The sequence below is a fragment of the Amblyraja radiata genome, chromosome 4, assembly GCF_010909765.2.
Source record: "Amblyraja radiata isolate CabotCenter1 chromosome 4, sAmbRad1.1.pri, whole genome shotgun sequence".
Classification (NCBI taxonomy): domain Eukaryota; kingdom Metazoa; phylum Chordata; class Chondrichthyes; order Rajiformes; family Rajidae; genus Amblyraja; species Amblyraja radiata.
Window position 1 is genome coordinate 90,943,229 of NC_045959.1, and position 26,972 is coordinate 90,970,200.

The 26,972-nt window shown below is 41.9% G+C and overlaps 1 protein-coding gene across 1 annotated transcript in view; it reads left to right on the forward strand.

Annotated features, from left to right (window-relative positions):
* The window catches only part of fam135b (family with sequence similarity 135 member B), a 423,599-nt gene that overhangs the window by 83,091 nt on the left and 313,536 nt on the right, over positions 1-26,972 (forward strand). The window lies entirely within an intron of this gene.

A 26,972-nucleotide genomic window follows, 5' to 3' on the forward strand; every position in this document is an offset into this window, starting at 1 on the left:
AACTGATTGAAATTTTCAGTTATTATAGATTGTAACATTCTGAAACAAATATAAAACATCTTACTAGGATGACCTGAAATTAAAGCATATAATTAGTTAATTAACTAATTGTAGCTTATTACAAAATTGACCGTTGTGACGGAAAGAGTAATAAACACCCAGACTGCTTTGAAAATTCAAAAATGTGATGATCTCAAGATCAGAAATTTAATATTATTGTATAATATGCTGTAAGTCCATAACAGATAGGTTAATAAATTTAAATTCTAGCAATAGACCAAGTCTTTATGGAGAAGATCAGTTGCTAGCTGGTACATTGGCATATCATAATCAGTAGCATCATCATACTCCTCAGATTGTAACCAATAAGCAACTCTGTACACCTTGTTTTTCCCTCAACTTTTCAATTTTGGCATTGTAAACTACAAGTTTTTGCTCTTCAAACCACACATGACATGCCTTTCTGCCCACTACTTTCCCATTAACAATGTCCTGTAGATTCAATTTCTTAAGAAAAGGATATTTTTTTTAAATAGTCTTATATTCAAATAACAAACTAATCCCATTCACACAATAATTCACAATATAACATGATTTTTAAATCTCACTGTCATAAATCTATATCCCTAATGGAAGGAATTTAATGTTAAATTCCCATAAATTAATCTAGAAACATCCACCCAAAATATAATCAAATTATTGTTTTTTGCACAATACATGTGACTCAAACTGTTGTGAATGTTTAGTTTAAAAATAATGATCATAGAGAGAGAGAATAACACAAAATATGGACAATTTAGACGGCTTATCTCGAAAAAAAATGGGCATTTAAAATCTTGCTTCTGGAACATGATTGATTGGAACGTTGCATTTGCGGTGAATTTGAACCCCATATCGGCAGGAAAAACAGTGCTGGTTCGTACAGGGCCCAAATCACATTTTCACAACATAAAATTAGATTAAAGCCATCTCAAGAAGCAAGATTATATGTAAAATAAACAACTTACACTTTGTTTCGTCCCGTTCTTATGATCCGTCACATTGTTGGCGTTAGAAGTCACTTTTTATTTTAATCCAAATATTAAATTGTCCAGCAATTTAAAAATATATATATAGCGCGAACGGGAAGCGGATTGATTATTCTTCAGTAGCTAGCAGCCCGAGGAAGTCCGCCTCCGATAGGCAGTACAAAACAGCATTTTAATCCAGCCCCTCCCCTCAAAGGCGCCAAAATCGCGCACACGGCCAGTGGCAGAACTGCAGCGCTGCTGAAGGTAAGTATTGTAACATCGCTACCACAGGTGAAAGTTCTGGAAGACTAGAGGGTACTTTGGAGGCAACATTTCCACTAAGAAGGTAGTTCATATATGGAATGAGTTGCCAGAGGAAGCAGACAGAATTACATTTTTGTTAAATGTATTTGAACAGGTATATCGATAATAAGGGTTTAGAGAGATAAAGGTCAAATGCTGGCAAATGGGACTAGCCCAGAATGCCATCTTAGTTTGCATGGACAAGGGCCTAAATAAAGTAAATCTGAAGTAGTGTAAGATTAGGCACCAGAGTGCTGGAGTGATTCAACAAGTCAGGCAGCATCTCTGGAGAACATGGATAGGTGACATTTTGGGTTGGGATTCCTTTTCAGACTAATCATGGAGGGGGGAGGGGAGATCTAGAAAGAAGGAGGACAAGACAAAGCCTGGCATGTTATAGGTGTGGGGGGGTTATGATAGGCAGATGGTTGGACAGATAAAAACTATAGGTGTGAGATAAGGATAGAATAACTGAATTGTGAAGCCAGATGAAGGAATGTATGGAACTTTTATCATCCATATGCCTGACCAAACACTGACCCCCCCCCCCCTCCCTAACAATCAGTCTGAAACAGGGTTCCGACCCAAATTGTCACCTATCCATGCTCCCCAGAGTTGCTACCTGACCCGCTGGTTTACTCCAGCAATTTGTCACCTTTTGATTTTTTTAAACCAGCTTCTGCAGTTCTTTGTTTCTATGGTGCAAGATAAGAATAGTTCTGCCAAACACATTTCAGCTTGTTCACCCATCTAATTCTGATAAGAGCAACAGTTCTAAACATAAAGTTCTATAATTTTTTGTAACTTGTACAACCACACCCCCCCCCCCCCCCCCCCGCTCCCCTCCACTCGCATTCCTTCCTCGGATTTCGCAATTCTAAACTCTTCAAACCTTTTGTATCACACCTTCTGTTTTAATCTCTGGCATTGGTTCCAACCATCTTGCATTGCATAAGCCACCCTGGCCAATGTCTATCACCTACCACACTTTGGCCTTCCTCCCCTCTTTTCCAGCTTTATTTTCCCTCTCCCTCCCCTCCCTTACAATTAGTCTGAAGAAGGGTCCCAACCCAAAACATCACCTTTAGACTTAGTTTTATTTTTAGCAGTGCAGTGCGGAAACAGGCCCTTTGCCCACCTAGTCCGCGCCGACCAGCGATCATGCCGTACATTAGCAATATCCTACACACTAGTGACAATTTACAGTTTTTACCAAAACCAATTAACCTACAAAGCTGTACATCTTTGGAGTGTGGGAGGAATCCGTAACCTGGGGAAAACCCACTTGGTCACAGGGAGAACGTACAAGCTCCATACAAACTCATAGTTAGGATCAAACCCGGGTCTCTAATGCTGTAAGGCAGCAACTCTACCAGTGTGCCACCATGCTGCCCCATCACCTACCCACATTCTCCAAATATGCTAGGTACACAAAATTGCTGGAGGAACTCAGCGGGTGCAGCAGCATCTATGGAGCGAAGGAAATAGGCGACGTTTCGGGCCGAAACCCTTCTTCATTTCCTTCGCTCCATAGATGCTGCTGCACCCGATGAGTTCCTCCAGCAATTTTGTGTACCTTCGATATTCCAGCATCTGCAGTTCCCTTTTGAACACATTCTCCAAATATGCTGCCTGATCTGCTAATTTATTCTGGTACTTTCTTTCTACACATGATTCCAGCATCAGCAGTTACCTGTGTTGTATGAAATGTGGTAACTGGATTACATGTGGCAAACTCCCCACAACAATAATTTCAATAACGACCAGTTAATCTGTTTGAGGGATAAACATTGACCAGAACTCTTTCGTGGAAAGTAAACCAAATTCTTTATGCTCAGTTTAGTTTAGTTTAGAGATAAGGGCCTGTCCCACTTTCCCGAGTTACTCGCAAATTCTCCCGAGTTTTCCCCTTGATTCAAACTCAGAGAATGTCCGTAGCGAGTCCGTAGGAGGCCGTAGGAGTCCATAGATATATTGTAGCGGCTCGTTATGCCAGCTGTAGGTACTCGGGGCATCAAGTAAGTCGGGACGTTTTTTTCAGCATGACAAAAAAGTCCACGAGTAAAAAGATAGTCGGGAGGACGAGTTCGTAGATCACAAAAATCTAGATTTTTTTTTTAAGGTCCTTTTGAACTCGGCAGAGGACTCGGGAAAGTGGGACAGGCCCTATGCAGTTTGGAAACAGACCCTTCGGCCCATCGAATCCGCTACGATCAGCAATCCTCAAACACCACACTATCCTACACATCAGGGCCAACTTACAATCTTTTCTGAAGCCAATTAACCTATAAATCCATGTTTTTGGAGTGTGGGACGAAACCAGAGCCCCCGGGGAAAACCCACAGGGTAAACGCACAATCTCCTTACAGACAGCACCCATAGTTAGGATCAAATACAAGTCTCTGACGCTGCAAGGCAGCAACTCTACCTCTGCGCCACTGTGCCATCCTTAGCTTCATCATCATCTGCTCAGAGAAGTAAACAGCTCTTCCCAAAGATAGTATCATTAGTACAACATCCCGTTAGTGTCTTGCTGATATGATGGTCTGGATTAAACACTTAAGTATTTCTTGCTGTGTTGTGACATTGGTATTGTATCTTCACATAAAACAAAACCTCAATTTGCATGTTGTGATTGATTGTGCTGGCCTTGAAATAATATAATACCACTGTGTTTGCTCGCTGGGGATATTAAGTTGCTTGACTACAACATAATTTCCGCCGGAGAAACAAGCTCTGCCATCTCGTGTTCATTAATTTTCTGGAGTTTATTTGTTACAGGTTCCTAAAAGTGTGGAATAATTGACCTCTCTGTTTTTCTCCTTTATCTTTCAGTCTTCATCAAGCACCACCTGCATGTTTTGTTCTTCTATTTTAGATTAGTTTAGTGATCCAGGATGGAAACAGGCCTTTCAGCCCACCGAGTTGTTGCCGATCAGTGATCCTCGTACACCAGCACTATCCTACACACTAGGGACAATTTACATTTTTTACCAAAGCCAAATTAACCAATAAACCTATATGTCTTTGGAGTGTGGGAGGAAACCGGAGCACCCGGGGGAAACCCACTTGGAGAGAACGTACAAACTCTGTACAGACAGCACCAGTAGTCAGCATAGAACCTGGGTCTCTGGCGTTGTAAGGCAGCAACTCAACCACTGCACCACTGTGGGCCCCCTATTACTTCCTGATCCATGCTATTTCTGGTTATGTTACACATTTCAGAATATGTGTTTACATAGGAGAGAACACTTTATACAAGAGGTAGGAACCAACAAAATTATCAGGCCAAGAGTGATCTTTTCAATCAGTTTTTATCACCTCCTGGGATTGGAGAGGAGTTCCGTCAACAAAATAGGCAGTTTTTTTAGGTCTTTACTTGATTGTTTAACTCAAAGGGGAAAACAGAGGAATTAATGGAGCAATGAGTTTATACGCCTTTTCCAATAGCTCCAAAGAGCTACATCCATATCCACTCCCCTACGTATGCCATTTTTTCCTGTAACCAAAGAACGTGAGGCATCTGCATTTTAAACATTTAATGCACCCGTTCATTTTAAGGGCCCTAAATTCTCCAATAATTTCCTTGAATTTCTGTCGGTTTAGTGTTCAGCATTGTTATTCAATTCTGCATCTTGCTACCAATCTGACTTCTCTGCAGATGGAGTCCTATACTGTTTCACTAGAGTTCTGTGCAGCATTACCCCATGATCCTACCAGACATATTACATTTAACCATCCCTGACAATGATCAATCCCAACAAGTTTTCTTCCTCCAAATTTCCTGCATTTACAACATTTCCTTTTGATCATTTTGATAATGATTCTGCTTCAGTTACACACATTCCCTTCTTCCTTCATTTTTATATTGAACCATTGCTACCTTCCTTTGCTTTACATTTTTACCTTCCTTTTGCTTTCTTTTTATTATTTAATCTTTGCTTCTTTCCCATTTTGCCCTTTCATCACCTTCCACTTGAGGCACGTTTTCACCCTGAGAGTTGGGAATCTGGGGAGTTCTCTGCCACAGAAGGCAGTGGAGGCTAATTCACTGGCTATTTTCAAGAGAGAGTTAGCTTTTGGGGCTACGGAATCAACGGATATGGTGAAAATGCAGGAACGGGGTTCAGATTTTGGATGATCAGCCATGATCATATTGAATGGCGGTGCTAGCTCGAAGGGCCGACTGGCCTACTCCTGCACCTATTTTCTATATTACTATGTTTCTATGTTTCTAAACTGCATTTCATAAACTGTTTTCCATTTTTATGAAAGATTTGAGATGTGAAACCATGGCCAAAATTGTGATTATGGCCACTGAATCCCTCCCTGAACATCTCCTAGGCCTCCCTTTGATCTCTTCAAACAAACCTTCTCTGCTTCTTGGATCATCTCTCCACAACTGATCATCTGCTACCCAGCCCCTCCCAATCATTTAACATGATCTTCTCCAGGACACCATATCTCGCCCTCCCAATCCAATGTCAGCAAAAGAAATGAGGAACCAAAGTAAATTATTCAGCTCTACATTCTTGTGTTAACATTCAGTAAGGTGTTAGTTGAAGATTTAATGTTGGCTTTACCTCCTCTTTCCTCCCAATCCCCAATAACAGTCTACTTCCCTATAGTCCAAAAATCTCTCAGGCTTGAATATATTCCATGATGCAGCATCCAGTGTAATGAATTCCCAACAGTCACAATCCTCTGAGACAAGAAATTCCACCATCTCCATCTTGAAAAGATGATAATTTATTCTGAAACAATATCCCCTGTTCAAGATGACACAGACATCTACTCGGAATTTAACATGTTTAAGCAAGATCACTTTTCATTCTTCCAAGCTCCAGTAAGTATTCAATCATTCCTTCTCTGCTGAGACCACATCTGGAGTATTGTGTACAGTTTTGGTCTCCTAATTTGAGGAAGGACATCCTTGCGATTGAGGCAGTGCAGCATAGGTTCACGAGATTAATCCCTGGGATGGCGGGACTGTCATATGAGGAAAGATTGAAAAGACTAGCATTAGCACTAGAAAAGACTGGAGGCCAAGTCACTGGATGGATTTAAGAGAGAGTTAGATAGAGCTCCAGGGGCTAGTGAAGTCAAGGGATATGGGGAGAAGGCAGGCAGGGGTTATTGATAGGGGACGATCAGCCATGATCACAATGAATGGCCTCCTCCTGCACCTATTTGCTATGTTTCTATGTTTCTCACTCAGACAAATAAAACCCTTAATAATTGACTTTGCATTACCTTCAACACAAGTGTATCATTCTTTAAATAAGGAAATGGAAAGTGTACGTAATATTCTATCTATGTAGAGTTGTGGCAAACCCTCTCTGCTTATGTATTGCATTCTCCTTGGAATTAAGCCCAATGTTCCATTTGCCTTCATAATTACTTGCTGATCCTAAATGCTAACTCCGTTTTCCATGTATGAGAATGCCCAGATCATTTCAGACAGCAGGATTATGTAGCCTCTCTCCATTTCAATGATGATCCAAGATGGTGCCCAAGCCAGGTGACTCCTTGTGTGCTGGTCACAGAAGTGGATCGGCAATCAAGCATTACAATCATTCTTCTGTTTTAAACCTCTACTCCAGCAGCAACAATTCCAGTTATCATGTATCTGTCCACTGTGGATGGCTCAAATGCAATCATGTAGACACAAAATGCTGGAGTAACTCAGTGGGACAAGCAGGCAGCATCTCTGGAGAGAAGGAATGGGTGACATTTCAGGTCGAGACCCTTCTTCAGACTCATGTATTGTGTTTCTGCTGACCAGTTAGCAAGCAACAAAAGATTTTCACTGTACCTCTGTGCGTGACAATAAACTAAATTAAGACTACATTCTACTTCACTATTTTCACTGCCAAATTAGGTACACTAATATATCCCCAAATTATAATCTCTCCTCTCTGATAGTTGGTAGATGGCCCATCCCCTGTCAATGCTAATCTGTGACCTGCACAGCCTGCTTATCACATGCTATTTGAAAATCTCATTCATTTTTCCCTGCCACACGCAATCATGTACCTAGTAAGCATCCATAACTAATTGAATGCAGGAGATTTTCAAATATGTGCACTGCCATCTGAGGAATTGAGAAGTATTTTTAGCGCTGAGGAAATGTAGAAAATAGCACAGAAATTACTTTTACCGCAGAAATTAATACAATGAGAATCATTAAGCTTCTGTGGCCCCCATAGAATACTGTGGACTTCATCATAATCTGCTGAGAGAAGTCTTTGGAAAGCATCCATGTGATGTGAATTTGCAAATCAGATCTGACGCAGTGTGACTCACTGTAATTATTACGGTGCTTGTGGGGGATACTGAAGACTGGTTAGGGTTTTAATGTTGGATATCCTGCAGTGCAAAAACAGGTTTTGGAAGTAACCACCTATATGTTTGTATTCCAGAAGCTATATCAGGACAGAGATTTTGGAGTGATGAGGTGGATATTACCTTAAGGCAGTTTAGCTCTTCCAAGCAACCAGTTGACTTTTGGCTGATATAATACAGACACGTTTTACTGATAACCTCTGGTTTAAAGATCGTTTTAAATAATCTTTGTATTGCTAGAGTCACATTCAAACCAGCTTAGGTGAGGATGGCATGTTTTCTTCCTTCAAGGGCGTTGATGAACAAGATAGATTTTTACAGCAATACTGTGTTTAGTTGTCGGCGATGTTACCGAGGTTAATTCTTACAAGTTGCAAATTGCTAACTGATGTTAAGTTCCACAACAGCTCTGAATGTCAAAGATCAGAGGGTTTAGCTTTGAGGTGAGAAGACCAAAGTTTAAAGATGTGCGGGGCACGTTTTTTGTTACAGAGTAAGGTAGGTGCCTGTAACATGCAGCCAGGAGTGGTAGTGGTGGTGGACACAATAATGATGATTTAGAAGCTTTTAGATAGGCACATGGATATGCAGGGATATGAATCGTGTGTAGGCAGATGAGATTAGTTTATCTTGGTATCATGTTCAGCATAGACATTGCGGGCTGAAGGGCCTGTTTCTGTGCTGTACTGTTCTATGTTCTGCAGTAGGACTGGATTTTAACTCCTGTCTCTGAAATGTTACTCAGGGTCCTCTGTCCAATACAACTCGGTAGAGTACAGAAACAGGTGGTATTAGAAATGTGAAGCTGTAGTGAACTGACATGGCTATCAAAAATGGAGTAATGCATGAACAAAATGTATTTTCGAAAAGGATATGTGAGTGGTAAAATTCTGAAATTGTGGAGTTCAGGAAGACCTGTTTATCATGATGGAGCCCATTGAAACTTGGCTCCCACATAGTATTTTGAGTTCTTCTCTCCAATTCCATCTCTCTGCCCAGTCATTGCATTAAGATAACTGATGACACTGAATCTATATATCCCAAGAAAACAGTTTACACTTTCAGACAGTTTCCTGGTGAAATTTATATAGTTAGTTTACTTCAATGCTTTTAAAAGCAGCCAAAAAAAACGAAATACTTCTCCCATTCAATCCTTCCTCTCTGATTTCTTGTCGGGCAGAAGATGCAGAAACTTGAAAGTCTGCACGGCCAGAGTCCGGAACAGCTTCTTACCATGTTTTACCTGGCTTTTGAACAGTCCTCCCATAAGCAAGGGTACTGTCTCATTCACCTCTACCCCATTGTGGACGTTGTACTTTGACTATGGTGCTACAGCTACAATGCTGAGATCTATATTCAGCACGTGTTCAAAATGTATCTTCCCATTTTGCTCCATTTATTGTACTTGAGATTGGCTTGATTGCATTTATGTACAGTATCATCTGATTTTATTTGCCAACATGTAAGACAAAGTTGCTCATTGTACCTTGGTACACCTGTCAATTATAAACCTAAGGTTTAAGGTCATTTTGATCTATTCTTCAGGTGCATTCCCAATTCACTCCCTGTTCTCACTTGATCTCAATTCTTATTTATTTGGTCATATAATGTAGATATTGTGTGAATATGAAACATGTTTAAGCAAATCATTTCTTAGTGCCTTTATTAAAGATAACAATTCCATTTCTGGAGGCTAAAAACAAAAGAAAATTCCTAGTTTGAAGAATTCCAGCTAAAAATAAGAAAACAATCATATTTATCTATATATTAAAACTCTGTGTGTGTGTATGTGTTTGTGGGTGTATGTCAGATTACATTTTCAGATTAGATTTTCTGATTAGATTTTTGGCCTTTGATTCCTTGGTCCACCAAAACCACACGCAGAAACTCCGAGATTTTTTCCATTTCGGTAGAGATTTCACTTTTACATTCGCAAATCCACTCCTCATTAAATGTTGTCGTGTTTATGTACACATTTGTACACCCCTACCCCATCCCTCTCTCCTCCCCCTCCCCTACCCCACTCTCCTCCCCCCTCTCCATTTCCCTCTCCTCACCCCTCTCCTCCCCCTCCTCCTCCCACCTCCATCCATCTCCCCCCACACAGCCTGTCGAAGCACGTGATCACGTGTGTGGGAATAAAGAAAGAGGATTGGGGGTGATAGGGATTGGGGAACAGATGGACTGCCCCTACCCCTCCCCTCCCACTCTCCCTCCCCACTCTTTCCACTCTCTCTCACCACCCCTCTTCCCCTCCCTCCACACTCTTCCACCTCCCTCCCATACCTCATCTACCTCCTCCCATCCCTCCCCTCCACACCTCTCTCCCCCTCCCCATCCCTCTTTCCCCCTCCCCACCCCTCTCTCCTCCCCCCTCTCCATCTCCCTCTTCTCACCCCCTCCCTCTCCTCCCACCCCCATCCCTCTCTCCCCCACCCCCCTTCCCTCTCTCCCCCTGCCCCCTTCCCCGTATCCCTCTGTCCCTCTTCCACCACTCCCCCTACCCCTCTCCCCCTCCCTCCCCACTCTCCTATTTCTCTCCCCCTTCTCCCACCCCTCTCCCTCCCCCACCCATCTCTCACCCCTCCCTTCCCCCTTCCCCCTACCCATCTGTCCCTCTTCCACCACTCCCCCTACCCCTCTCCCCCTCCCTCCCCACTCTTCCACTTCTCTACCCCAACCCCCCATCCCGCAACACTCCCCATCTCCCTCCCCCATCCCTCTCTCTCCCCCCCTCCCTTCCTCTCCCTCCCCACTCTTCCCCCTCTCTCCCCCCTACCCCTCTCCCTCCTCCCTCCCCTCCATCCTCCCTTCCCTCTCTCCCCCCTCCCCTACCCTCTCTCCCCCTCCCCCACCCCCAGCCTCTCTCACCCCCTCCCCCACCCCTCTCTCCTCCTCCCTTTCTCCCCTCTCCATCTCCCTCTCTCCTCACCCCTCTCCCTCCTCCCCTCCCACCCCAACTCCAACCCTCTCTTATTTTCCACTCCTCCATAGATTTGGTCAACATTTTGAATAAAATTGTTCACAAAACATCAACAAATTTTAAAATCAACCTGCAGCGTGTCAGAGCCACCTCACAGATGTCCAATCACAATGGATCTCAATTTCATATGTGACATCACAATGGGACAGGTGTGGGAGATTGGAACTTTCACATGGTCCCACTAAAATCAAACTTCTGCAAGAAACATAGAAACATAGAAACATAGAAAATAGGTGCAGGAGTAGGCCATTCGGCCCTTCGAGCCTGCACCGCCATTCAATATGATCATGGCTGATCATCCAACTCAGTATCCTGTACCTGCCTTCTCTCCATACCCCCTGATCCCTGTAGCCACAAGGGCCACATCTAACTCCCTCTTAAATATAGCCAATGAACTGGCCTCAACTACCTTCTGTGGCAGAGAATTCCAGAGATTCACCACTCTCTGTGTGAAAAATGTTTTCCTCATCTCGGTCCTAAAAGATTTCCCCCTTATCCTTAAACTGTGACCCCTTGTTCTGGACTTCCCCAACATCGGGAACAATCTTCCTGCATTTAGCCTGTCCAACCCCTTAAGAATTTTGTAAGTTTCTATAAGATCCCCCCTCAATCTTCTAAATACCAGCGAGTACAAACCAAGTCTATCCAGTCTTTCTTCATATGGAAGTCCTGACATCGCAGGAATCCCAGGACATGAACGCCATGTCACAGATGTCTAATCACAATGGGACAGGGGTGGGAGATCTCACCCCCTCCCTCCCTCCCCTTTCACAATGCCTTTGCACCTGGCCCAACTGGCCCCTCCTGGCCCCACCCCCCCCCCCCCCAGCCTGTCAGGTTGTAGATTCCATTGGTTTTCATTGAATTTAATTTAATTATTTGTCACTTAATATCACTAAGGAGAGGGGAGGGGGTGGTTTGTGTGTGTGTGATGCGGCAGGCTGCTCCCCTGAATTCCATAGAGCTGCCGACAGCTTTTGTGGATGAGATGCGCATACTTCATTTCCAGAACATTTTCCCCCTCTCCCCCTCTCTCACCACCCCCCCCCCATCCCCCCTATTAATTAATAATATTAATATAATATCAAGGGGGGTAGTTAGCGTGTGTGCGGGGGGGTGGTGGTAGTTAGTGTATGTGACGCTGCATGCCGACCCCCCCCAGCCCCCCCCCAGCCCCCCCCCCCTCACCCGCAACCACACTTAGGGGGAACAGACCCAACGGGTCTGCACTTGGTCTAGTATATTTTAAATGTAAGATACAATGAATATTGGAAATGTAAACCACAAAGCGAGCAGACCTGGAAGTTCGCAGAATGTAGTTTTATGACCAGAAGTAAAAGGAAGATTAATATTTCAAATGGTATCTTATTTAGAATGGCTGCAGGAAGATGGAAGCTTATTACAATAGAGCATAAATGTGTTACTGATATGTTAAGGAAGGGACCAACAATTTGAGTACTTAATTATTTAAACTTTTCCCAATGCTCTACCTTTGGGAGTCATTGTTCATTAATACTGTTTATTATATCTTTTAAGATAGTATGGAACAGTAAAAGGTACACTTAAATGTAGTTTGGTAATGTATACATAGTATAGTCCAGCTTCATAGAAAATTACAACACAAACTAGGCCCTTCGGCCCACAATGTCCATGCCGACCATGATACCAAAACAATCTCATCTTCCTGCACATGATCCATGTCCCTTCCTTACCTGCATTATTACTGTGATTCCCTGCACTTCTATCTTATCTGTTACATTGCTTTACTTCCCCAAATCGACTGTAAACAATTAAATTTTTGCTGACTTTTTAAAAATGTGAACCTTTTAAGATTAACCATGTGCGGCTTTGATCATAACAAATAAAGCGGCTCAAAGTTCATATTTCAAAGTGTCTCTAATCACAATAATTACCATTCTGTGGATATTTACTTGTGCGCACAAGTGTGTAATGATAATTACGTGAGGTTTAAATGTGCCTTTTTGTCAGTTCTAATTTTATGCTAGAGTGTAATAATACTGCAGACTATTTGCTGCGATGTAATCATTTCAAGCTTCACAGTGAATCTAGTTTAATGCAAGATGGTGCCAGGATAAACAAGATGTGGTTATTCCATGCAGTGAAGACACTGATGTTTGCAGTGAATTAGGGACACCAAGTTCGTTAAGGTGCCATGAGTTTTTCTTGTAACATTATTGAAAATACATGCCATGCGCATCTGTTCCCATTATTGAAAATCAATGTTTAGGGAAAATAAATTGTGCTATCGTTCTACCCTTGGTACAGAATGTAGGAAAGGAGCAGCGACTGAGGGATGTTGTGTGCAGTGATTCAGTGATTAAATGGCAAAAACAGATGAACATTTATTTTGCTACTGTTGAGATTGTGGGGATATTAAACTTTCCTACGGGAGATTGATGTGTGGAGTAGATTATGAAATACATGAAAGGAAAAGGTGCCGTTGACTGTCTTTCATCCTTATCAATTGCTTTGGTCAAAATGTTATTTGTGTAATGTGCGATCATAGACCTTGATAATGATTATCTTAAAACGTTTCTGGGAGATAAACGATGGTAATCTAAGATAAAACATTTTTTTTCCTTTCCTTTTTACATCACTTTTCAGCACTCCTTGACAGGACATCACCAAAGCATAGTCAACACAAGCTCCATAAACAATATGCTGTTACTCTGGACACTGAAACTAAAGTGAGATTCTTATTACACCACATGCAACTCATAAAGGCATAAGAGCAGAATTAGGCCATTTGGCCCATCAAACTGATCTGCCATTTGATCATGGCTGATCTATTTTTCCCTTTCTCCCATTCTCCTGCCTTCTCCCTGTAACCCTTTAACACCCTTAATGATCAAGAACCTTTATATCTCAGTTTTACAAATACCCCATAACTTGGGCTCCACTGCCATCTGGCAATGAATTGATTCAAATTCACCACCCTAAGGTTATAAGGTGGCAAGGTTTTTCGCTGCAACTTTCCCTCCATTGATGAACTGTACACTCAAGGGCCAGGAAGTGAGCGGGGAAGATCATCTCTGACCCCTCTCACCCGGGCCACAAACTCTTTGAATCACTTCCCTCTGGAAGGCGACTCCAGATTGTCAAAGCTGCCACTGCCAGACATAAAAACAGTTTTTATCCACGAGTAGTTGCTCTACTCAACAGCCAAAACCTGTAGCCTCCTTTTGATCTGGTATTTTGTTGGTTCCCATGCTTGATCAATGGTGTTTTATCATTAATGTTTTATTATTATTAATATTTAGTGTTTTCTGAGTCATTCGTAACTGTCACTGTATGTCATTTTGTTACTTGTGAGCGGAGCACCAAGGCAAATTCCTTGTATGTGAATACTTGGCCAATAAACTTACTTACTTACTTACTAAAATATGTTTTGGAAAACATTGCAATGGTTTTTGCCTCAGTTGTGGGCCAACATGAGGGGAACCTCATTGAAACTTACTGAATAGTGAAAGGCCTGGATAGAGTGGATGTGATAAGGATGTTTCCGCTAGTGGGATAGTGCAGGACCGGAGGTCATTGCTTCATTAAAAGGACGATCCTTGAACAGAATCACATTTTATTCGCCAAGTATGTTTTACAACATACGAGGAATTTCATTGGCCAGGTCAGTCATACAATTAAAAGCAACAGATCAATCAAAAACACATATTAACATGAACATCCACCACAGTGACTCCTACACATTCCTCACTGTGATGGAAGGTGAAATAAAGTTCAAGTCCTTGGAGATGTCAAGGAATTTCATTAGTCAGAGGGTAGTGAACCTGTGGAATTCATTGCCACAGACAGCTGTGGAGGCCAAGTTGACAGATTCTTGATTAGCAGGGGTGTCAGGGGTTATGAGGAGAAGGCAGAAAAATAAGGTTGAGAGGGAAAGCTAGATCAGCTATGCTTGAATGGTGAAGTAGACTTGATGGGCCAAATGGCCTAATTCTGCTCCTATAACTTATGAACTTATGAACATTTTTATATAACCCAAATACTGAATCAGTTGGTCTCTTTATACACAAACACATTAGATTGCTCTAATAGCTGATTTTGATTGTTTGACTGAAAGAGATAGCATGGAAGCAGGCCATTTGGCCCACTTAGTCCTTACTTACCGTTGATCATCTGTTCACACTAGTTCAATGTCAGCTCTGTTTTACATGATGCATTGCACCTGGATACAGAATAGAACATTGCAGCACGGGTCCCATGCACAAAACATGCATTAGACTTAACTTAATTCTCATTTCCTTTTTTTAAATTTTTAAAATATTTTTATTAGAAGTGATGCACAATAATATAAGACATAAATAACATATTACATTTCATGTACAACTTCTTAATTTAAATTTAATAGTAGAAAAAAAGATTAAGAAAAGTAAGAAATATAGAGAGAGAGAGAATATTATATAGCTTCGGAACCCATTTCCTATTGTGGAACGGCTTCTAGGTTTATATCATCCACATCAGTTTTGTATAAGATTTCGAATAACACTTGGCTCATGGGTCTTTTTTATTTTAAGTCCAATATTAATTGCTCAGTTGGCTAACTGCAAAAACTAACAACCACATTTTGAGCAATATTACTGTGTTGTTCACAATGCCACTGTCTTTTTATGTGTATTCAAAATATTGGGAATAAGATTAGGGTCATTCAATTTATTCCACTGTTCAATTAGGTCATGGCTAACCTGTCTTTACTCCATCCACTTGCTTTAGTTTGATTAACCTTGCCATACCACAATCTATTAATCTTGGTTTATGAAATGTCTTGTGGAGAAAGAATAACAGATCGCCACTGTCATTTCCTTGAAGAAGTGCATCTTGACATCAAACATGAATGACCTAACCCTAATTTTAAAGATTGTTCTTCTGCAAAACCCCACTGTTGTTTGTAAATGTTGCAATTACAGTGATTTATGATCACTGGATAGCGAGCTGACAATGCTGTTGATATAGTTATTATCATTTTAAATGCTAGTTATTATCATTTTCAATTATTAAAGAAGTAATAACGGTGCATTTGAATAGCAGTAAAAGGATTGCTCCAAGTCAGCATGGATTTATGAAGGGGAAACCCTGCTTGACTAACCTTCTGGAGTTTTTTGTGGATGTGACAAGTAACATGTATGAATGAGAGCCAGTGGATGTAGTGTATCTGGACTTTCAGAAAGCCTTTGATAAGGTCCCACACAGGAGATTAATGGGCAAAATTAGAGCACATGGTATTGGGGGTAGGGTATTGACATGTATAGAGAATTGGCTGGCAGACAGGAAACAAAGAGTAGGATTAAACGGGTCCCTGTCAGCATGGCAGGCAGTGGCGAGTGGGGTGCTGCAAGGCTCAGTGCTGGGGCTGCAACTATTTACAATATATAATTTAGATGATGGAATTAAAAGTAACACCAGCAAATTTGCAGATGACACAAAGCTGGATGTCAGTGTGAACTGAGAAGAGGATGCTAGGAGGATGCAGGGTGACATGGACAGGTTGAATGAGTGGGCAGATGCATGGCAGATGCAGTATATTGTTGATAAATGTAAGGTTATCCACATTTGCGGCAAGAACAAGGAGGCAAATTATAATCTCATTGGTGTCAGATTAGGAAAAAAGGAAGTGCAATGAGACCTGGGTGTCCTTGCACAACAGTCACTGAAAGTAAACATGCAGATTCAGCAGGCAGTGAAGAAAGCTAAAGGCATGTTGGCCTTCATAACGAGAGGATTTGAGTATAAGAATAAAGAGGTCCTTCTGCAGTTGTGCAGGGCCCTGCTGAGACCATATCTGGAATAATGTGTGCTGTTTTTGTCTCCTAATTTGAGGAAAGCTATCCTTGCTATTGAGGGAGTGCAGCGTGGGTTCACGAGGTTAATACCCGGGATGGCGGGACTGTCATATGAGGAAAGATTTAAAAAACTGGGCTTGTATTTACTGGAATTTAGAAGGATGAGAGGCAATCTTATAGAAACATTTAACATTATAAAAAGACTGGACAAGCTAGATGCAGGAAAAATGTTCTCAATGTTGGGGAAGTCCAGAAACAGGGGCCACAGTCTAAGAATAAAGGGAGGCCATTTAAAACTGAGATGAGAAAAACTTTTTCACCTAGAGAGTTGTGCATTTGTGGAATTCTCTGCCGAGGAAGGCAGTGGAGGCCAATTCACTGGGTGAATTTAAAATAAAGTTAGATAGAGCTCTTGGGGCTAGCGGAATCAAGAGGTATGGGGAGAAGGCAGGCACGGATTACTAATTGTGGATGATCAGCCATGATCACAATGATTGGCGGTGCTGGCTCGAAGGACCGAATGGTCTCCTCCTTCACCTATTTTCTATGTTTCTATGCATTATTTCTCGGCTGTTTAACATAATATTATGACATTGCTAATTATAAAGGCATTTTTTGCGGGGGAGCAAATGTTAGGTTCTCAGAGTGTAAGCCTTGCAGCGTTATACTATTTAGCTGGTTTAAATTGATTCATTTATGTCATTTCTATTTTTCTGTCCCCCTGAATTATAAATGACATTGTAGCCTTGTGGGATGATGCATAACTGAATGAAATGGGAATGAACAAGCATTGCTTTGGGACTCAGAATCCCAGCACTAATGGAATCAATTATGTCTGGTGACTTTAATGAATAGATCTATAAATGATGCAATTTATTTTAGGTTCACCAAGTGATTGCCGTGCTCAGCCAATAGCCGGATTGATTGAACAAATGTTAAAACAAGCTAGCTTGGATACATGCTCTTTTCTGTATTTTCTTATTTACTCTGGCATTTTGCTCATTTTTCAAATAACCTTTTAAGGTTGAGTAGGTTTGAGTTTATATTGTCATGTGTATATCGACAAGCTTTCTTTTGCCTCAAATCAGATAAATACAATCAAGTCAAACTTAAGTATGACTTTTTTTTGTGCACCCGTGAGAACAGAGACCAAGCATGGGTCGGGTGGGGTGGGGTGGGGGGAGGGGGGAGAGACAACATAAAGGGACTATTAAAGACTGTAATGAATACTTTGTAGCTTTGTCGGCACCCTATGCGATGCAACTCTTTGTGTGCCTTGATACCTAGTGTATGGTATGCAAAACAAAGAATTTCACTGTGACCGTTCACATGTGATAATAAAGTATCAATCTATAAATAAATAAAATAAGATAAAATGAAGGAAAAGATACAGTGTACAAATAGTTCTTAGCCAAAGACAAAGTCCAATGTCTGCAATGAGGTCGAGGAGATTTGGACTGTACCCAAGTTTATGGAAGGCCGTTCAGAAGCCTGATGACAACAAACATATTTGAACTATTTAGAAGCCAATATGAAAAGAGGAAATACTGGAAATTATTTGCAGGCTAAGCAGCATCAGTGTAGGGAGAAGTCTGGTTAATTGACCTTTAATCAAGAACTGAGAAGAATTGAAACGGGCATGTTTTAAGAGACTGGGAAGAGATGGAGAGAAAATGTGATGTGAGCTAGGTTGTGATGACCATGCTGTCTGAGCGAGGGTGGTAAAGACTTGTTAATCAAAGCTCATCTCCCAGGAGGATAATGAAAACAGAAGCAAACTGAAGGGGAAATCTCACCAGATGTATGTACATCAATAAAATTGGAGAACCATTGATCACAGTTTGATAAAGCACAGAAGAATGCCATTAGGGCCTTTTATCTTTAAGAACTATCCAATTAATTTCACTGTTCTTAATAGCTTTTTGATTTTTCTTTTCCCTTCCTTCAGATGTTTTAATATTCCAAAATGTATTGTTGAATATGGTTTTGCCATCTATCCTGACAGTATTGTATTTTTTTTACCTCTCACTTTACCTCTCACTTCCATTCCGGAAGTGGCAGCGCCTGCAGTCCGTCTGTCTTTTCCTTTTTTGTTTTCTTTTGTCTTGTTAGATGTATGTTTTAGTTTTTTTTTTGTTATGTATGTGTGGGGTGGTTGGGGAAACTTTTTTTAATTTCTTCCTTCAACGGGGATGCGACCTTTTCCTTGTCGTATCTCCGTCTCCGTCAGCGCAGAGGCCTTATATCGTGGAGTTGCCGGCCTCCAACTAGAATCGACCTTGAGGCTCCGGTGGCAGAGCCTGTGGACTCACCATCACGGCGCTGGCTGACTTCTGAGGCTGTAATGGCGCTGTGGCTGTGACCCGACTTCGGAGGCTTCGGCTGCGGGCCCTGTGGACGGTAACATCGGGAGTTCGCAGGTCCCAGGTTGGTGACCGATTCTCGGGAGCTCCCACAACAACAGTTTCGACCGCTGGACTGGAGGGTGGCAGCTTCCTCCGCCCCGGATCGCGGAGTTTGAATCGGCCCGTTTGCGGAGCTTGGATTCGGCCGCGGGAATTACCATCACCCGGCGGGAGGCCCAACATTGAAAGCCTGGATCGCCTCAACGCAGCGGGAGAACAAGCAAGGAAGAGAGATAAGACTTTAAGACTTTTTGCCTTCAATCACAGTGAGGAGGTCCCTGGAGATTCACTTTGATGGATGTTTGTGTTAAACTGTGTTCATTGTGTGTTCTGTTGGGTTTTTTTCTGTCATGACTGCAAGGTACACAATTTCGTTCAAACTATAATTGTTTGAATGACAATAAAGGAAACTCTAAACTCTCGAAAGGTCACCCTTTTATAGTCATACAGTATGGAAAAAGGGCATTGGGCCCTGTTTGCCCAGGCTGACCAAGATGCCCATCTACACAAATCCCACTTGCTTGCTTTGGCTCATATCCCTCTAAACATTTTTTTAAATGTTATCTATAATTACTAAAAGTCTGATCTTGACCACTTCCTGTTGTTCTGTATATTGATTTTAGTAAAAACGCTGCCACTTACGGCTGTGATTTTGGCCATCTTACTCAGAGTCCCCCTCTGCTGCGCAGGACAAGAGGATTTTTCCCATCGATGCAAAATAAAAGAGTTATTAGTGTTTACAAAATGTTGAGATTCTCTCCTGAAGGCCACGCCACTTCCGGAGAGACTATAAACCCCGGAAGTATTGAGTGCCTCAGTAGGTCTCTGCAAGATGGGGGAGCGAGAGGGTCACGTCTCTCAGTCTGAGCTGTGAATAACAATGAACACATGTCTATTAAACTGTGAGTGGTTTTACTGACCTGTCAGTGGCCTTAATGTGGTTTGAAAATATCGTTTGGAAATGCTAAAGCTGTGTTGCCTTTGGTTTGGAAATGGTAAAGCTGTGTTGCCTTTGGTTTGGAAATGCTAAAGCTGTGTTGCCTTTGGTTTGGAAATGCTAATGCTGTGTTGCCTAATTAAAGTTGCCTTGCCTAATTAAAGTTGCCTTGCCTAATTAAAGTTGCCTTGCGTTCTATATAATTAAAAGTCTAAACTTGACCACTTCCTGTTTGCGCTTTATATTTATTTTAGAAAAAACGCTACCATGTACGGCTGTGATTTTTGACCATCTGACTCAGAGTCCCCCTCCGCGCATCAGGTGCCGAGGATTTTCCCCATCGATGAAAAATAAAGGAGTTATTAGTGTTTAAAAAATGTTAAGATTCTCTCTCCTGTCAATCACGCCATGAAGGCCACGCCCCTCGGGTGGGAGGGGGAGGTACTATAAAACCCAGAAGTGTGGGCGTGGCTCAGTCTCTGCAAGATGGAGGAGGGTCATGACTCGCTGCCTTTAGTGGCCTTGCACCCTGCTAGAAATGGTATGAAACTGCACTTGAATTTGGTGGCCTTGCACCCTGCTTGAAATGGCATGAAACTGCACCTGAATTTGGTGGCCTTGCATACTACTTGAAATGGCATGAAACTGCACTTGTTCCCACCCCCCCCCCCCCCACTGGCCAGCAATATTGGATTTGGTGGAGAGGTGGAATATTGCGTTGGGGGACCAGCCCTTCCGTGTGATGCTGGGACCCAACAGGTCCCACTTAGTCTAGTTATATTATATTATATTACTTACCTAAACTACCTCCTCTGGCAGCTCGTTCCATATACTTACCATCCCTTGTGTTGAAAAAGTTGCCCCTCAAGTTCCTATTAAATCTTTCCACTTTCACCTTTGCAATAGCAAAGCTTCCCCTTATTTACTCCATTAAAACCGTACTTGTCTTAAACATCTCAATGACGAGTTATCTTAATCCTCTCTGCCTTCAAAAGAGTAAACCCAGAATCGTTGGCCTTTGATCATGATTAATTACAGTACATCATCCTTGGTACCATTCTAATAAAGCTCTTCTATCACTCTTCAACTGTCTAGACCTAAACCACAATCAGTTTTATTCACCATATTACAATACCCTGTATTTATTAATACCTCTAAATCTAGGCTTATTTTTTGTCTGTTCAATTGAATGATACGTTATCACATGTACCTAGGTGCAGTGAAATGCTTTGTTTAGCATACATCCCAGCAAAATCATATAGCAGACCTTGCCTAGGCAGTATACAAGTTTGTCATTGACAACGTTAAAAATGTTCCCCGAACAGTCCTACCTACTGCCTGCCAACACACGTGACCGCAGCTTGCTGTCTCCCACCCCCCCACCCCCCCACACGTCGGGTCCCCCTTCATTCTCGGTATGGTTAATGGAATTTAATACAGAAAAGTGAGCCATTTTGGTCAGCCTGCATTCTGACAGGTACATGGATAGGGTAAGTTTTGAGGGATATGGGCCAAAGCAGGCCTGTGGAACTAGTGTAGATGGGTTATGTTGGTCGGCATACGCAAGTTGGGCTGAAAGGCCTGTTTCTACGCTGCATGACTGACTCCTCCACAGATGATGCCTGACTCGCTGAGTTTCTCTAGCAGCATTCTATTTTTTTCCCCTTCATATACCAGCATCTGCTGTTCACTGTGGTTCCAGAATTTAAAATGTTTACGTTAATTAATCTAAATCTGAACCATTGAGCTGCAGTGCGTCAAACCTAAAGGCCTTTGTCAACTCATTCACTGAGCATACAAATAACTTAACGTTATACTTGACAACCTCTAAACAAAGGTCCTCTACTAATCTGCCCTACTGTACAACAATTTCCAATGGCAATTGAGGTCTATGATGAGACCTTGGAAAATATGGACTGTTTTTCATAGCTTGAACATTCCTCTCAATTAAGGCAAATGGCAGACATTGATGGTGGACTTCATGTGCATCAGGCAGCAATGACCCATCTTCTTTCTAAGACACATTCTACTCTCTGTCGGCATCAAAGCAATGGAGGGTCGGTATCTGTTCAAGCTCCACAAAATCCTTCAAATTCATCAGCGGGATAACTAAGATGTGTCAGTGTTTTCACGCAGACCATTGTTGCTGGCATTAGGAACCCAATTGCAGTCATTTGGTTTTGATGGGCATGCCATGTTGTACACATGACCAGCACCAGGTTCCAGAACTGCACTTTACTCTTAAATCCATCACACAAAAGATCACTATCTTGACTTTTCGTTATCTGGTAGATTTCAATGAGTTACTCCCCCTACTGTTTTAAACTCCAGTGAGTACTGGCCCAAAATGTTTAAACGCTCCTCATTCATTAGCCCAAGGATCATTCTTGTAAACCTCCTCTAGACCCTCTCCAAAACCAGCACATCCTTCCTTGGATATAGGTCCCAAAATTGTCCATGATATTCCAAATGTACGGTAGTGTGAGTCAATGACTTGAGAAGAAGAGTTGTGGAAATTTAACAAAAGAAAGCACTTTCTTAAATCCCATTGGTAAGGTAGTTGATCAAGTCATGTACATGCTGTACGGTGCTTTTTCTGTGAATGAGTGAGCTTTATTCCTGAAAATGTTCAATTATCTTGATATAAAATCTCTGCAGCAGCTGGAATAGCAAAATTAAATGCTGCTTAATTAAATGATTTATTCTTTTTTGTTATTTTCTCAAAGCGAGGGAGCTTCATGAAAGATAATTATTTTAAAATCTGTAAGCAGAGAATTGCAGTATTAAGTACCTTCTGACTGTTGACCACAATATTGCATTGGCCTGAGTTGCAGTTGGCTGCAGCACCCAATGGGGGAAAATTATCAATATCTTACCATCTTCTTTCTAGTAGTTAAATCCCAGCCCATCTGTTGCTCTTGATGTGGTTTCCTTTACATCGGCGAGACCAAACATAGACAAGGTAATTATTTTGCCGAACACTAGCACTCCATCGGCCAAGGCCTGCTGGATCTTCTGATTGCTAACCATTCCCATTCCCATATGACCTTTCTGTTCTGGGATTCCTCAATTGACAGAGTGAGCCGACACGCAAACTGGAGGAACACCACCTCAAACTTCACTTGGGTAGCTTACAACCAAATGTTATTAAAATTTAATTCTCCATTTTCAAATAATACCTCCCTGCACCCCCTCTTTAAAGAACTGCAGATGCTGGTTTAAATCGAAGGTAGACACAAAATGCTGGAGTAACGGGGGTCTGAGAACAGCCTGAAGCAGGGTCTCGACCCGAAACGTCACCCATTCCTTCGCTCCAGAAATGCTGCCTGTCCCGCTGAGTTACTCCAACATTTTGTGTCTACTTTATTATGCTGCATGGTTCCATTGCTCGAGAAGGAAAACTAGATAATAACACTTATTCAGTGTGATACTTCTCACACCTGAGAGTGGGTTCATCCTCATTCGAGCACTTGGGGCTGCAGCAAACTTAAACACTCGGATATATATTACTGGTTCACACTACGATGGCTGGTCTTGCCATTGAGGGTCAGTCATCATAGACTGCTTGAGGCAAAAGGCCATAGAGAGTCATGTCATCTAAATATAGGTATTTTGGCCTATAGGGATCATACCAATCACCAAGCACCCATTTTTATTCTCCTGACATTCTCATGCACTTCCCTAGATTCTACTGAATTATAGATGAGGCTCTCTCCAGGGTCTCCTCGATATCCCACAGCTCTGCTCTTGCTCCCCCTCCCCCCATTCGCAACAAGGACAGAGTCCCCCTTGCCCTGACCTTCCACCCCATCAGCCATCGCATACAGCATATAATCCTCCAACATTTTTGCCACCTCCAACAGTATCCCACTACTGGCCGCATCTTCCCAACTCCATCCCTTTCCGCTTTCCGCAGAGACCGTTCCCTCTGTAACCCCCTGGTTAACTCGTCCCTTCCCACCCAAACCACCCCTCCCCAGGTACTTCCCCCTGCAACCGCAGGAGATGCAACACCTGTCCCTTTACCTCGCCCCTCAACTCCAGCCAAGGACCCCAACAGTCTTTTCAGGTGAGGCAGAGGCTCACTTGCACCTCCTCCAACCACATCTACTGTATCCGCTCTTCCAGGTATCAACTCCTCTACACCAGCGAGACCAAGCGCAGGCTCGGCGATCATTTCGCTGAACACCTCCGCTCGTTCCGCCTTAACCTACCTGATCTTCCAGTTGCTCAGCACTTTAACTCCCCCTCCCATTTCCAATCTGACCTTTCTGTCCTGGGCGTCCACCATTCTCAGAGTGAGGCCCAGAGCAAATTGGAGGAACAGCACCTATTTTGATTGGGTAATTTACACCCCAGTGGTATGAACATTGACTTCCCTAATTTCAAATAGCCCTTGCTTTCCCTCTCTCTCCATCCCCTCCCCCTTCCCAGTTCTCCCACCAATCTTACTGTCTCCGACTACATTCTATCTCCCGCCCAATCCCACGACATCAGTCTGAAGAAGGGTCTCGACCCGATACATGACCCATTCCTTCTCTCCAGAGATGCTGCCTATCCCGCTGATTTACTCCAACATTTTGTGTCTTGGAATAGTTGCTGCTTTGGTGTGTCAGCACCCTCTAGACATATTAAATGTATAGTGTACCTGCAAATTTAAGAGCTTTCATGTTCATGGTTGCTTTTAAGAAAATGAATTGATGTGCTCCCAAAGCAATAATCTATTTTATAACATTTGTTGAATATGAATTTCATGCTATAGCGAAGTAGTGCATTGTAAGCTTATTCTGCAAGATTGTGCTGAGACCAACATCATCGGTGATCAATTAAAACCCTACTAACATTATACTTCAATTAGTTAATTAAAGTTATGTACCTTTTTTCCTGTCCACATTTTCTCAGATACTTTATTGAATAAGTGAGTGATTATGCAGTACAATATGCTTGCGTGGCTTTTCTCTTGTTCACAGTTCAGTGGCTTTCTCTGCACTGTGTTCTCCCTCTCCCTCCCCATTTCACCCAATAATCCCGCATTTTTTTTTTGTTCATCGTTTCTTTTTAGAAAGGTGGTTATTTTAATATAGATCATCAGTAAAATAATTGGACCAGAAAAGATATGGACCAAACTCTCGACTTGATGTCAGCATTCATCTTTGCAACTGGATCCTCGACTTCCTGAGCAACAGACCGCAATCAGTGAGGATAGGGGGACAAATCATCTTCTGCAATAATCCTCATTACCGGGGATCAGCAAGGATGCGTTCTTACCCCCCTTCATTACTCCTTGTACACGCATGACAAACCTAATTCAATTTTCAAATTTGCAGATGACACCACCACTGTTGGCTGAATATTAAATAATGATGAGACATATACAGGAAGGAGATTGAGAACCTCGTGTCTAGGTGTCGAGACAACAATATTTCTTGCAATGTCAGCAAGACAAAGGAGATAGTGATCGACTTCAGGAAGCGATGTGGAACATCTACCCCAATTTGAATTGACGGTGCCGAAGTAGAGATAGTTGAAAACTTCTAATTCCTTGAAATTAATATCACCAACAACTTCTGGACCACCCATGTGGGTCGATCACGAGGCGCCATCGCCAAGGCTCTTGTTGATGCCGAGGCCCCACTGCTGATGGAAAATATTAATATTAATGTTAAATTGATGGGAAATATTAATGTTAAATTGATGGGAAATATGTCGAACAGCAATGCTGGTAATCAAAAAGTTATTGACTGCATTGGCATTATACAAAAACGAATTGAGGATGTGTAAGAAGAGCTAACGGGGAGAATGAATAAGGGGGAAGAAGAATCTACGAAGAAGTTTGAGGCTTTGCATGTAATTGTTTCTTCACATGTAACTGCAATGAAAGACATGGAAACAGTTGTTGAAATGGCTGAAGATATGCAGGGAATGAAGCTAGAACTAGACAGTCTCAAGAGTCAACTGGCGAAAGTCTCAGATAAAGGTCTTGATCTCGAAGCTCGCTCAAGACGCCAAAATTTACGAATACTGGGCATAACACAAGGGGCAGAGGGAAACAACGCCCGCGAGTTCTCTGCCAACTTAATCAAACATGCACTCAATTTACCTGTGGAACCGGAAATTGAAGTGGCACATCGAATACCCAGATTTAAGCCAAGATCACAAGCAGATCCAGCCCACCCACGACAGATCATAGTCAAACTTCGGGACATTTCAGCACTTGAAGAGCTGATGAAAAAAATCAAATACGGAGTGAAGATGACGTTTGGAAACGACTCTATCAAACTCCTCCGGGATTATCCCTATGAGATCGTGCAAAAGAGAAGAAAGTTCTCACAGACTAGACAGATTCTCCATGGAGTTAAAGATGTCAGATGTGGCGTTTTTTATCCGGCCAGGATGCGCATTACTTTCAAGGGAAAAGAGAAAACTTTCACTAATTCGGACTCATTTTATAAATATGCCCAAGAGATTGTGGCAGAAACAGAAGATTAATCAAGGCAGCGGGACGATATGGACAAATTCTTTCCTTTTATTACTTCACAGAGAACACCTGAAGATAAGGGAAGAAACACCATTCTCTAAAAGTTTAAAATGGAAGAGCATTTCCCGTGCGCTGGTCTAGACACCTTATCTCCTTTGGACGCTTTGGAATTCAACTCAAGGACATTCTTTGTTCAAAATGAAGGAAAGACTGATAAGCAACGCAGAGACGAACAGCAGAGCCGAATGTGGAAAACATCACACGGACAAATGGCGGTTTAAGATCTTAAAATAGCTTTACAAAATATAGAGAATTAACAATAATTAACAATACTAATATAGAAATATAAATGGAAACTAACTTGAACTATATAATGGGCAAAATGTAATAATGTGTTAAAAAGACTGACTAGCTCGTATATAGAGCGAGACAGTTAAGCAGGGATAAAGAAATAATAAATAACAAATTTTAGAATTAACGTAGATAATACTGAAAGTTTAAGTGCTATTTAATTCGTGTGGGGAAGGGAGGAGACTCAGGCACCTGGCATAAGAATGAACAAAGACAATTAGAAGAACAAATCAGACAACTAGATATAGATAATGCTAAAGATCCAACTATGGATAAACATAATAAAATTTTAACACTAAAATTTAAGCTAAATAAATTATTGTCAGAGAAATTTATAAGACTATTCC